The 13,788-nt window shown below is 41.8% G+C and overlaps 1 protein-coding gene across 1 annotated transcript in view; it reads left to right on the top strand.

The window, feature by feature from the left end:
* Nucleotides 1-13,788, top strand: part of RUVBL2 (RuvB like AAA ATPase 2) — a 615,067-nt gene that overhangs the window by 195,142 nt on the left and 406,137 nt on the right. The window lies entirely within an intron of this gene.

The raw sequence follows: 13,788 nt of genomic DNA, 5'->3' as shown, positions 1-13,788 counted from the left end.
TTTTACATCATTTACATAATGATGTCATGATACCTGTGACATTTGTTATGCACACTTGACAAATGGGTGAAGAGTGCATGGCACCACATAGCTTGTCTTGGAAACAAGGTCAAAGCTAGTTAATATTTCAATGAGAGATTTTCAAGAAATCCTACAGTTCTAGGAAAGTTGAAAATGCATTCTAAAAAAAGAGTGGTCAACCACATCTATCTGACCATCAAGAAAATTATATGTAAGTATCCATGAATTCAGCAAGAACTCATTGGAAAAAGACCTTAGAAGGAAGATAATGTTTGTGATCTACCAATAGGTAAGCACAAATCAACAGACTAAATAGACCACAGATTGTTTCCCATAATTTTCAACATCAGTGTTGTGATTCAGCCTGCGGCTCCTCAGGGACCGGCTGGATCTCTGCCGGATCCATGCCCAGAGGAGGAGGACAGTGAACAGGAGGGGGAGGACCAGGCAGATGGGGGAGAGGAACGTCAGGAAGAGGAGGAGGGAGAGCAGCCTGAGACCCCCCGGGGGGGGCTCTCCCCAGCTAGTAGCCTAGATTCATTGGATGAAGACGCACAGGCTATAATAGACATGAGGCAGCGACGTGCAGCTCAAAGACAGGGCCAATTAGAAAGGTATTTCCATCCCTGAATTGGCAACAGCTGGGTTTGGGTGTGGTTCTCCTCAGCAGGGTTGAAAAGGCAGGCCCGCCCTTACAGTCTTGTGGAGAGTTATCAACTAGGAGTCCTGTGACCTTGCTTCGATTCTCGGCGTCTCTGATCTTGGCTTGTGGCCTAGAAGTCTGGAAGACTTGGGGGAGGCGTGGGTTTTATTATCTTCAGCGTTGTTTTTGGCAGCAAAAATCCTGTTTTATTGCCTGGCCTTCGTGAACCCTCTGTGAAGCTTCATAGTGTTCCTGTCTGTAAGAACAGTTTTTGTTACCTGTGTTTGCTTTGAATTATATAAACTGCCTTTGCTTTTTATCAGTGTGTCTGGTTACTCTTTTTGGTTGGTGTTGGCGTCTGGGGGGGACCCAGACAGAACAAGTGTAAGACATCTTATGTGCCTCTTTTGACCAGACTAGCGTGAAAACACTACATTGCTACACAATGAAGTGTGTTGTCCAAAAGTGGTTTAACACAATTTATAAATAATTAGCATATATGTGAAAATAGCTTAATAATTTTCAAATTACTTGCTATAAATTTTAAATCAGATAGAGATTAAGATTTTGTTCAGAACTGGACAGCCAAATTCAACCTCATTTTCCTCCACAAAAACATGCACAGAATAATTCATGTTTACATCCAATGCATGGAAGAAATAAAGCTATAGGGACATTTTGAGCTTCTGGTGGAAAGAAGGGATATAAAGGTAGCACATAAAAATATTATTTGATTTGCCGTCACTGTTTATGGTTGCATAAATCACCATCCCATTCATTTTGAAAACATTCATGAAGATCAAATAAATTCCAAGCAGCACCACAGCCAAGACAATAACTGCTCCCCTGCCCCACTATGAACTAAGACTGCAGATGTTTTAATTAAGTTGGCAAAAAAAAAAAAGCTCTGGCTTAGCAACATCTTTCATTGCTGAGTTATTAAATAAATAGAGATTCATTTGGAGATCGCTTTAACATTTGTGACTGGGTTTGCCAATGATTCTCACTTATCTGAGCCCAAATAATTAGAAGTGCCAAGACCTGCTAAAAATGACCACATCAAAAAGGCATTAAACATTACAGATTTCAAAATGGCACTTAGAAAAACTCATTAATTAAACTGAGATGGAAGTGACAATCTCCTGTTATTGTTTTTGTTACTGCTGTGAAAGTTGCTGGGGACCACAGTATGAAGATATTATAAGGAAATATTTTCTCTGTTCCTCCTGCAAGTAGTGATAAATGCATAAACTATTTGGGCGAATGGAGTATTTATTCAGGCCTAACCGATTGGTATGCTTTAAATGTTGACTAAAAGTGTTAATCTGCATCTGAAATTTCAAGTTACAATACAGGCTTAAATTGTGAATAACAGCCTTTGAAGCCTACAGAATCAGAAGAAGCTATACAGGGCAGATTGACTATCCCTGATTTAAAATAAAAGTTATTGATAATTTATACCACCCCAAAATATAAGGATCAAAATGCCAAGCAACCAACTGAAATGAGTCCTTCAAAATGGCTACTGAATTTCACTCAGGTGTCTGGGAAACAGAATGATTACCTGGGTGAAACACCAGCAGCCTATCAATCAAACCCAGGCTGCCATAAGTAGTGAGTCCATCCTAAATATATTTGCTCTGACATAAACTCTATTGATCTTGGAATAAACTTTCGGTCAAGGATATCTCAGATTGCAGGCTCGTTTCCATTTCCTGTCAGTGATTCAGTTATTAGATCTTCAAGGAAACAGAACAGGCTCTTTGTATGGTCTCACTTCTGGTTTCACCTTTAACTAATCAAGCATTCTGTTTTGGAATGGGAATTCGGTATAAACCGATTATGGCCAACCTTTTTTGGTTTGCGTGCCAAAAGGGTGTGTGAGAGTGTGCTAGCATGCGTGCAAATGCCCACACCCTTTTCCTATCCCATGTATGTGCACACACACCCAAAAGCTGCCCCATGCGTGAGCACCATCCCCCCCCGGTCTCTCCACATGTGCACAAGCCCCACTGAAGCCTGGGATGTGAAAATACAGTGCTCCCTCAATTTTCGCGGGGGATGCGTTCCGAGACCGCCCGCAAAAGTCGAATTTCCGCGAAGTAGCGATGCGGAAGTAAATACAGTGATCCCTCGAGTATTGCGAGGGTTACGTTCCAAGACCCCTCGCGATACTCGATTTTTCGCAATATAGTGATACGGAAGTAAAAACACCATCTGCGCATGCGCGCCCCTTTTTCCATGGCCGCGCATGCGCAGATGGTGTTTTTACTTCCGCACCTGGGAAGACCCAGGGAAGGTTCCTTCCACCGCCCAGCAGCTGATCTGCTTGGCAGCGCCGCAGCAGCGAGGAGCCGAAGATCGGGGTTTCCCCGCCGCCCACACAAAGGGGAAACCCCGATCTTTGGCTCTTCGCTGCTGCAGCGCCCGCCACTTGTCCGCCCGCCGCTTGTCCACCCGCCGCTTGTCCACCCGCCGCTTGTCCACCCGCCGCTTGTCCGCCCACCGCTTGTCCGCCGCTTGTCCGCCCGCCGCTTGTCTGCCGCCTGCCTGCCCGCCTGCCCGCCGCTTGTCCGCCTGCCACTTGTCCGCCGCTTGTCCGCCCGCCGCTTGTCCACCGCCTGCCTGCCCGCCTGCCCGCCACTTGTCCGCCCGCCGCTTGTCCGCCCGCTGCTTGTCCGCCGCCTGCCTGCCCGCCTGCCCGCCGCTTGTCCGCCCGCCGCTTGTCCACCGCCTGCCTGCCCGCCCGCCCACCGCTTGTCCGCCCGCCGCTTCTCCGCCGCCTGCCTGCCTGCCCGCCGCTCGGTGCACGAGAGAGGGAAAGTGAGAAAAAGAGGGAGAGCAAGAGGGGGAGAAATAGAGAAAGAGAGAGAAGGAAAGAAAGAAAGAGATGAGAAAGGAAGGAAGAGAGTGAGAGAGAGGAAGAAAGAGAGAGAGAGAAGAGTGGAGTATTTTTTAATTAATATTTTCTGAAAAATCGCGATATAGCGTTTCGCGAAGATCAAGATCGCGAAAATCGAGGGATCACTGTACACCATTTTTGGTTATGGACAGTATCACAAGCCTTCCCATAACACTTTAAACCCCTAAATTACCATTTCCCATTCCCTTAACAACCATTTACTCACCATTATTACTGGTACTCACCACTGAATAAGACACTTAGTGATCCTGATATTTATAAACATAATTATTTATTAACAATAATTATTTTTTTTGTTATTTATTTGCAAAAATTATTAGTTTGGCGATGATATATGACGTCATTGGGTGGGAAAAACCTTGGTATAGGAAAAAAACCACCAAGTATTTTTTTAATTAATATTTTTTGAAAAACCATGGTATAGACTATTCGCAAAGTTCGAACCCGCAAAAATCGAGGGAACACTGTACAGCCAAATGGGCAAACTGGAAGTTCTAAAAAACAGACTTCCAATTTGACCATTGTGGTTGTTGTTGTTGTAATAATAATAATAATGATGATGATGATGATGATGATGATTATTATTATTATTATTATTATTATAATTAGATTTGTATGCTGCCCCTCTCCGCTTTTTGCACTCCAGAGTGTTCAGGGAAGCTTCCTGAAGCCCCAGAGTGCCAAAAACAGCCGAAAGGGAAAACTGGAAGTGCATTTTCCAAACTTCCAGTTTGTCCATTGGGTGTTTTTTTTTAAACCCCAAAGCTTCAGGGAAGCTCCCCTGAATCATAAAGAAGGCGAAAAAGCCTTTCCCACGATTGAAAATTAGCTGGCCAGCATACGCATGTGCGCTGAAGCTGACACAGCCTTCCGATAGGGTGCCATGTGCCACTTATAACAGGCGTACCATAGGTTCACCATCAGCTTAAAACCATTTGTTTCCTCAGCTTAAAACCATTTGTTTCCTCAGCTTAAAACCATTTGTTTGCTAAACATTCAAAGTTACATTGGCACTGAAAAAATGGCATATGAATGGTCCTCACATTTATCACTGTTGCAAACCTCTTCCTGAAGACCACTTGATCAAAATTTGGGCCCTTGACAACCTGCATATATTTACAATTACAGCATCTCAGGGACATGTAATTTTCATGTGCAATCTTCTCACCCAACTTTTAACAAACAAAGTCAACAGAAGCCAAATTAACTTAACAACCACATGATTCACTTAATAATTGTGATGATTAGCTTAACAACCTTGAGAAAATAGTCATTAAATCAGGCACAATTCACTTATCAACTATCTTCTTGTGTAATGGAAATTCTGTTTCCATTTATGTTGTAAATTGAGGATTATCTAATAATAGTCTAGGTAAAAGCTTGATTTGAACATCTGGCACCAGTAGGAGGATACCACAACATGCAAATTGTAGGAACTACTAAGTAGAAACAGAATGAAAGGATTCTGGATCTATTCAGCACTTGACTTTTATAGCCTGATGTAATAGTTCTGCTGAAGGTATATCAAATAAATGGACTAGAATCAGGCAGGACAGACAGCTCCTGGGCCATAACAGCCTTCACATTTGTTTGCACCTGCAAATGGAATGGGATCAACATGCTCAATCTAAGAGTCAAAATGTTTTAAGCATTGCAGAGCAGATTTCCAGCAATTTTCAAACCTGAAAACTCCAAAGTTGCCCCTAGCAAGAAAAGCTTGATAAATGGGTGAAAAATTTGTCCCCTATTTCAACAATATAATTGCATCAATAGTCATATGCATTTTAACGTTGATTTTTTTTTTTAGTTTAATTCAAAAGAGTGCAGCTGCTAGCCAGAAATAGCTTTTCCCTTATGGTACAAAGCAACCAGTTATAGCTCATTAAGTATTTTTATTAATTCATATGTAGGGTTTAAAAATCATGCCTTGACCCTGTTGTTATTCATCTCTAGCATCTGATATTTGAAAATGAGTTGCTGCACAGAGCAAACCTATTCTCTCAGCCAATCTATCTTCTTTTAGGATACTACTCCATACCATTCCTTCTCTCAACAAATAGCATGTAATAACCAGAGAACATATTTATTTCCCCCTGGGCTATTTTCAAGCTTTTCCTATTTTTCAAGCTTCTTCACACACAAATCCAGTATTTTTTTTCCCTGAAAAATTTAAGATGGATATATAACGATTGACACCTGAGAGTTTACTTTCACTATTGCAGAAGTGGAAGGTCTATTAAGCGAGCTTATCTAATGGACTGATCCATTTCTCCATAAATCCTTTTGAAAATCCATCAAAGCAAATGACTTCCTTCACATCTCATCCCAGTTTATCCCCTGTGGGAAACGTCGAACTAAGTCGATCTTGGATGTTTACGATAGTTGGCTTCTTTAGCAAGTATTATGAGACAGGAATATGAGAAGATGTTCTCTCTCTGATGTTTGGGCGGGAACTAACTAGAGTTTTTGCTATTTCCTCAAGTTCAGGGGAAAGTATTTAGGAATTTAGCCTTGAGATATAACTGTACATTGGAATACAAGAATACTGATAGGGAATATGGTAGCAAAAAGATCCCATTTCAGCCAGGGAGATCTGAGTTGAAGAAAATATTTTTCTGGATGGATGAGATATATCACACCACACTCCCTTCCATAAAACTGTTTCTTTCATTCTCCAGAAAGCAATATTTTGTTTGTTGGAGAAGCATTATTTCCTGTAACTGAATGCTTTTCCTGCTGCCAAATTTTGTCTCTTACCCCTCTGCTTCTGAGCCAACTCACATATCCAGCCTGAGCTACTCTGGATTTCTAGAGCTGTACAGTAGATCATAGGAGATTGAAATCAATGGTGCACCGTGTCTTCTTCTTGTCTGGCTACAGCTCAGCTTGCCTGGTATAATAAGTGGTAGCTTTGCCGCAATGCAAGAGTAACTTGAAGCATTCTCAGAATGATAATGATGTGTGACTAAACCACTCCCCTGTCTCTTGCCATTTATTATCAGGTTAGATCAAGAGCCAACTTTAATAAATAAGTAACTTTAAATGGTTTTGTGGGACCACATCATAGAGTTAGTGTCTCAATCTTTTGCAGGAAAGACCTCTAAGAGTTTTTCTTAGGACATCTGAGAAAACTAATGAATCCGCTTTGCATTCCATTTCTGAGTACACTTGCTCATGATTACCTGGCTGCCAGGTTTACAGAATATCCTACCCCTGAACAAATAAATCATATTACAGATTAACAAGATGGCCTGGTTCCTATCATATGCAAGATAAACAAGTGGCAATATAACATTTCCTCAACAAAGACCTCCTGATCAATCTGCTTTGCAGATTGCTTCTGCCTCAATGTTCAGTAATCCCAGACTGAGTTAGTGATACAAAACATGTATTACATCTTGCAACTTTAAAGCATGTGTATTTCAACTCCCAAGATTCCCCAGCCAGCAAGAGGGAATTAAGCTTGGCAACTTTAAGATGTATGGCCTTCTGGGAGTTGAAGTTCACACATCTTGAAATTGCTAAATTTAGAACTGCTGCTCTACAGCCTCAATTCATTCCAGCTGTCACTGGGGCAGCTTTTATGGCAAAAAATAATTCTTTAGGCCAGTGGTCTCCAACCTTGGCAACTTTACGACTTGTGGACTTCAACTCCCAGAATTCCTCTGCCAGCACTGGCTGCTCTAGACCAGTGTTTCCCAACCTTGGCAACTTGAAGATATTTGGACTTCAACTCCCAGAATTCCCCAGCCAGCATTTGCTGGCTGGGGAATTCTGGGAGTTGAAGTCCAAATACCTTCAAGTTGCCATGGTTGGGAAACACTGCTCTAGACCTAGGACAGGAAGTCAGGAACAATTAAAAGTTACCATTGTCCTCTTCCACTACCCATCTCTCACCTAGAGGGAGAGCAAATGTTTCTATCTCAGTCACTTCTAGTCCAAAACCATTCACCAAAATCTACTTAGTCATTTCTCTTCCACAACCAATATCTTCGATGCAGTAGATTGAAATCATTGCCAATGGCATGTTCTCCCTTTTTTATGAGTTCTACTTTCACATCTAGGAGACAAGATTGTTCCAGCCCAGAGCAATGGGCTCTATGATAACTGCACAAAAACCGTGATTGCCTTTTTGCAATCACCATCTTGCCTTTTTTTTGAAGGATGTCCTGTTGGGGAGAAAACTGCTTTATACAATTAATGCATGCTTTGTTTATGAAGTCCTGAATTTTTTGTGCAGTTCGGAAATTATCTAATAGTAAAATCTGCATTCCTAACAATGCTTGGTGGAATAGCATATGGCAGAGTCGAGTTTTCATCACCTGAGATTTTCTTTAAATGGGATTGAAGAAAAGCTCATTTTTAGAAACCAAGGTTCATTTCATTCTTGGTTACTTGAAGTCAAAAGGTAGATTTAACACTGCCATCACCTCCGACTTCTCATATGTACAGAGAATGTCATTGTATGCATAGTTCCCTCTAAGCTGAGCAGTGAGCAATCGCTCACTTAAAAATCATCATCAACTCAGAGTTTTCCAAACCTGCCCAGAAGCCGAGAGGGAAAGAGTGAGAGGGAAGGAGAGAGAGAGGAAGAGAGAGAAACAGATAGAAAAAAGAGAGGAAGGAAAAGAGAAAGAAAATCAAAATCTAGTTTGAAACTAGCTCAGCTATTTAAGTGCCATTTTGATATTGATAGAGTTGCCCTATTATGAGCTCACTGTTATAGACACACAGTACAGTATTTTATTTTGAAATTCTCTGAGGCAAAACAGGGTGGGTTTTTTATTTGTTGTTTGTTTGTTTGTTTGTTTGTTTGTTTGTTTATTATTTCTGTGCCGCCCAGTCCCAAAGGGACTGCCGCTCAGACACTATACTTTTCTGCCCACCCCCCCAAAAAATTAGAGGGAACACTGATTGTATGTGGACAAAAAATAGGAACTGATGTCCTAATATTGCTTCATTCATTGCCCCTAACCTTTCTCCTCATGATTTATTTATTATTTATTAATCGGATTTACACACCGCCCCTCTTCGAAGACTTGGGGTGACTTACAACAACTAAAAACATCAGGATACAGTAGCTAAATCCAATTGGTTAAAAACTAAACAATCTAAAATCTCCAGGTATACTAAAAATCAGTCATACCCATTCAAACAACAACCATACAAAAACATTCGTCAGCCAGGGGACTGAGGTCTAATCACCCTAAGCCCGGCGGCATAAGTGAGTCTTAAGCAGCGGTGGGCTACGAGCCTGAACGCTAAACTGCGCTCGCCACTGTGGCTTGTAAGTTGTTGCAGGACCAGTGCAATTTTGCTGCTGTGCCTGTGGAGGTAGCAAAATTGCACCCATGTTTCGACGAGGTTTTACCTGTGGCTCCGTGCGCAATTTTCTTACCTCCACAGGTGCAGCAGCAAAATCACGCTGGTCACACAAGAACGTACGAGCCACGGCGGCGAGTGCAATTTGACGTTCTGGATTGTAGCTCACCGCTGGTCTTAAGACTCTTGCGAAAGGCGAGGAGGTTGGGGGCGGTGCAAATCTCTGAGCTGATGCCCAGTTAAGGGTGCACTTGAACATTGTTATACCAAAACTAAGGTGTTGTCACAACCCAAATATTTGTGGGAAGAACTATCCCTCTGGTTTCATTGCAAGCTGGGAGGAAGACACTGGAAACATGAAGGCTGGTTGAAAAGGTGGTTTATTGATGAAGCAGAACCACATGGGTTTGTGGCTCTGGGCAGCTGACCAAATGGAGTTGAGAGTGGGTGGTTTTTATATCTGCTTTGGGCTTTGTATGTGAGCTTCCTATTCCTGTGCAAGAACATGTCCTTTAATATTCTATTGGCTGCTGTCAGATTCCTGGGGTTATGTAAGGGTCATAGCTGGCTCTATGAGCAAAAGAGGAAATGCAAACCCTTGTCTGAGCTAGTTTGTCAACCTTTTATCTGAGTTTCTGTCTTGACCCAAACTTAATGGATTACCAAATCTGCATTTCTAAAAACTGGCCTCCTTAGTTTCTGCTTGGGTCAGGGAAACTGGGACTGGTTTCTGAATAGGCTGGCCCTATCTTTATTAGTGGGCACAACATTTCTGCTGGAGGCCATTTAGAAAGACCAAGATAGAATACTATATTATAATACATGGAACAGATTTTATCAATGGCTGGAAACGGAGGCTGGGAGTCAGAACACGAAACAATTAGGCTAAGCAGACCTGAAATGAGATACTACATATGCATTAGAATCTATACATTGGTCAAAAATAACTTAGCACCGTAAGTAATATATATGTCATTTGTCTCTCACTTTGGTTTGTATGGCGGATGAAATGCCAAGATGGTCACACTATGGTTTAATGATACTTTTATGTAATGTACATATATGCATAGATAGCCTTATATACTGTAGATAAAAAGATCAGTCTGTTTCCGCCTTTAGAAAAAACATGTTTCTCCACTAGGAAAATATAATATTCTGCCTTTTTAATATTTCCCAAAATATTTGGGTGGGTGGGTGCTGACTTTGCGCACAATTAAGCTTGCATCCCACATGTATCTTTTCATGGTCCTTTTCCTCTACCAGACAGATGAACATGCTTCTGAAAGTTCTGAGAAGTATCACGTAACTATGATGATAGATCATATGATTTCCAGAGACTCTAGTATTATAGAATAAGTACTAGCCAAGGAGTACCTTACTAACCTTAGCTAGACCTGGCAAGTGTCTCCTTGGTATCAGGTAAGGAAGAATGTATATGTTTCCATGGAAACTAAGTAGACTGGTTGGTTACAGCTAAGAGCTGGCTTTAATGATGGTTTGCAAATCATTATAATAAAAGGCTGAAGCCCAAGTGCTGAATCAGGAAGAACTAGAAACTGGGTCTTTGATTCTGAAGAACTCATTACATCTTTGAGGTGTTCTCTGTTCCCATGGAGAAGTGGGAGCTGGGGGTTTTCATTTATTTTATTTATTTATTTATTAGATTTGTATGCCACCCCTTTCCATAGACTCAGGGCGGTTAACAACATTAATAAACAGATTGTAGCAAATCTAATGTTTAAAATAATTTTTAAAAAACCCTTATTAAAACCAACATACACACAAACATACCATGCATAAATTGTATAGGCCTAGGGGGGAAAGGGTAGTTCAGTTCCCCCAAGCCTGACGACAGAGGTGGGTTTTGAGGAGCTTACGAAAGGCAAGGAGAGTGGGGGCAATTCTGATCTCTGGGGGGAGCTGGTTCCAGAGGGTTGGGCCCACCACAGAGAAGGCTTTTCCCCCGGGTCCCGCCAGATGATATTGTTTAGTTGACGGGACCCGAAGAAGACCAACTCTGTGGGACCTAACCGGTTGCTGGGATTCGTGCGGCAGAAGGCGGACCCGGATGTACTCTGGCCCGATGCCATGAAGGGCTTTATATGTCATAACCAACACTTTGAATTGTGACCGGAAACTGATCGGCAACCAATGCAGACTGCGGAGTGTTGGAGTAACATGGGCACACTTAGAGAAGCCCATGATTGCTCTCGCAGCTGCATTCTGCACGATCTGAAGTTTCCGAACACTTTTCAAAGGTAGCTCCATGTAGAGAGCATTACAATAGTCGAACCTCGAGGTGATGAGGGCATGAATGACTGTGAGCAGTGACTCCCGGTCCAGATAGGGCCGCAACTGGTGCACCAGGCGAACCTGGGCAAACGCCCCCCTCGCCAGAGCTGAAAGATGTTTCTCCAATGTGAGCTGTGGATCGAGGAGGACGCCCAAGTTGCAAGTTTTGATTTATTGTTGAAACAGTCATGTCAAAGTTCCATTCCTCTTAACCTATGTCATCATTTATAAAATGTATATGTGAACAAAACACATTGTGAAATGCAGAAAGCCGGACTGCAAGGGATAATCAAACCCATCTAAGTGCTGCAGGGTTGGAAAGTTTTCATGCTCAGAGAACTGTGAAAAGGACATGCAGATGAAATTGCCTTCTAGTTTGATACAGTCTTCTACTTCTAATCCATGAGGGAAACTATGGAGTTTCCCTCCATAGTCAACTTTGTCATTACCCAACTTTCTTTGGCTGCAAAGCAAATCCTCTGATCTCAGTTATGCCTTAAGCGTTGTTTACTGTCTGGGCTGACTGTCTAAGGAAAAGCTTCCTTCTCCATTGCAAATGGGAGACCTACATATTGAGAGCCACTTTTCCTTTTTTTTTTCTGTTTTCCATCCAAAGAGCTACCCAAAGTGGAGGGGAAGTGGCTGATTGGCTGGCCTGTTGCCATGGTTATGGTTGCTGTGGAAATAAGGGCCCTACTCCTGCCCTTCTGTCTTAATTCTGAATTCTTTCAAGCAAGGACTTGGTCTCCCAAGGGTGGGAGAGGGGCAAATGAGAGATTGGGAAAGAAAGCACTTCCTGTTCCTAATGGTGCCCTGGATCATTAGAAGAGTAAAAAATAATCCAAAATTCCTAAATTTTCTTTCCAGAAAGGCAGGGAAACCTGGGACACAAAACTAGATAAGTGGATTGGAGGATGGGGGAAGGCAGACTCATGATGAAAATCATAAGAAAGAGAGACAGTTTGGTCTAGTGGTTAAAGCACCAAGCTAGAAACCAGGAAAGGATGGCTTGTAGTCTGCCTTAGGCATGAAAGCTGACTGGGTGACTTTGGGCCAGTCAATTTCAGCCCAACTCATCTCACAAGGTTCTTGTTGTGGAGAAAACAGAAGGAGATAGAAGTATATTTGCTGTGTTGATTTGTTTATAATGATAAATGGGATATAAACAGGTGAAATTCAAAGTTTTTTTCCTTACCAGTTCTGGTAAGGAGAAGGATACTGCAAAATCTCCATTCCCATCCTACTCTGGAGCCAGCCAGAAGTGGTATTCAAAATTTCCACTACTGGTTCTCCAGAACCTGCCAGAACCTGATGAATTTCATCTCTGGATATAAATAAATTAAAAAAAGAATTCCTACAGTGGGATGGGTATTCAGGATATAGCCCCCATATTCTACTTATATAGCTCTCAACAAAATTAAAAATTGCCAAGCCTCAACAGCATTACTTCCCAATTGAACGGGACGTGGGTTTATTTTTCTGTCCAATTCCAACCTTTCCTCAACAGTTAAAGCAGGGATGGGGAGAACCTTTCCGAAAACAACCAGTTTGGTTCAACTGTCCTCTTGTGCCTCTCCTGGATTTCCCCTTCATGCCCTGAATAATTGCCCTTTCTGATGGCAGCCTCACCCTTCGGGCCTGATTGTCAGTCTGGATTAGCCTATTACGTACTGATGCCATGTCAGACCGCAACATGTCAGCAACAGGAATGACAGAGAAGTGCCTCTAGGAAAAAAAACCCCTCTCCTCTTGTGCTTCTATTAAAAAAACTACAACTAAACATTTGGAAGGAAGCATCCACATGCTCTTAGATAGATAGAATTCTTTATTGGCCAAGTATGATTGGACACACAAGGAATTTGTGTTGGTGCATATGCTCTCAGTGTACATAATAGAAAAGATACATTTGTCAAGAATCATGAGGTACGGCACTTTGTGGACTGAATCATCTGTACCCAGTTTGCATATTAAAATGGGTTGTCTTTGCTATAAACGCAGGGAAGTGAGCTCCATGTCCTTCAGGAATTATAACCCTTTGCATTTGAATGCATTTTGGAAGGCTCAAAGCATTTTACTGAGTTCTGCAGAAATTCTCAAACTTTTCTGATACCATTATCCCCAAATGATAAGTACATTTGGTGGCCCCCATTCATATATAAAACTAAATAAATAATGGAGTCATAAATAATGGAATGGCTATGTTCAGCAAATGTTTTGATAGATAACTATACTTGTGGGTTTAGCCATCTTTCAGTGCTTGCTGGGGGTCTTTGCGTGATGACATTTCCTGAAAGCTTGGCTAAACAAATTTGTGACAATTTTTGACAATTCCCATTTTGTTGTGCATGTATATACATAAAGCAGAAATATACAATAGCCAAACATCTTTTGGGATTTGCTTATCAATTTGCACTATCAACACTTAATTCGCTGCTCATTTTATCATGTGTAGGTTTAAATTTCCCTTAATGGGGCTTTGATTACCATTTTGCATGGGTGAACCAGTTATTACTTTATCCAGGTAAAGCAGGAAGCAAGTAGCCATAACTTCTGACAGCTCTTCAGTTTTGCATAGACAGCCTTGTAC

This window comes from Erythrolamprus reginae, chromosome Z, assembly GCF_031021105.1.
Source record: "Erythrolamprus reginae isolate rEryReg1 chromosome Z, rEryReg1.hap1, whole genome shotgun sequence".
NCBI classification, from domain to species: Eukaryota; Metazoa; Chordata; class Lepidosauria; order Squamata; family Dipsadidae; genus Erythrolamprus; species Erythrolamprus reginae.
This window is presented reverse-complemented; position numbering and strand designations above follow the sequence as displayed.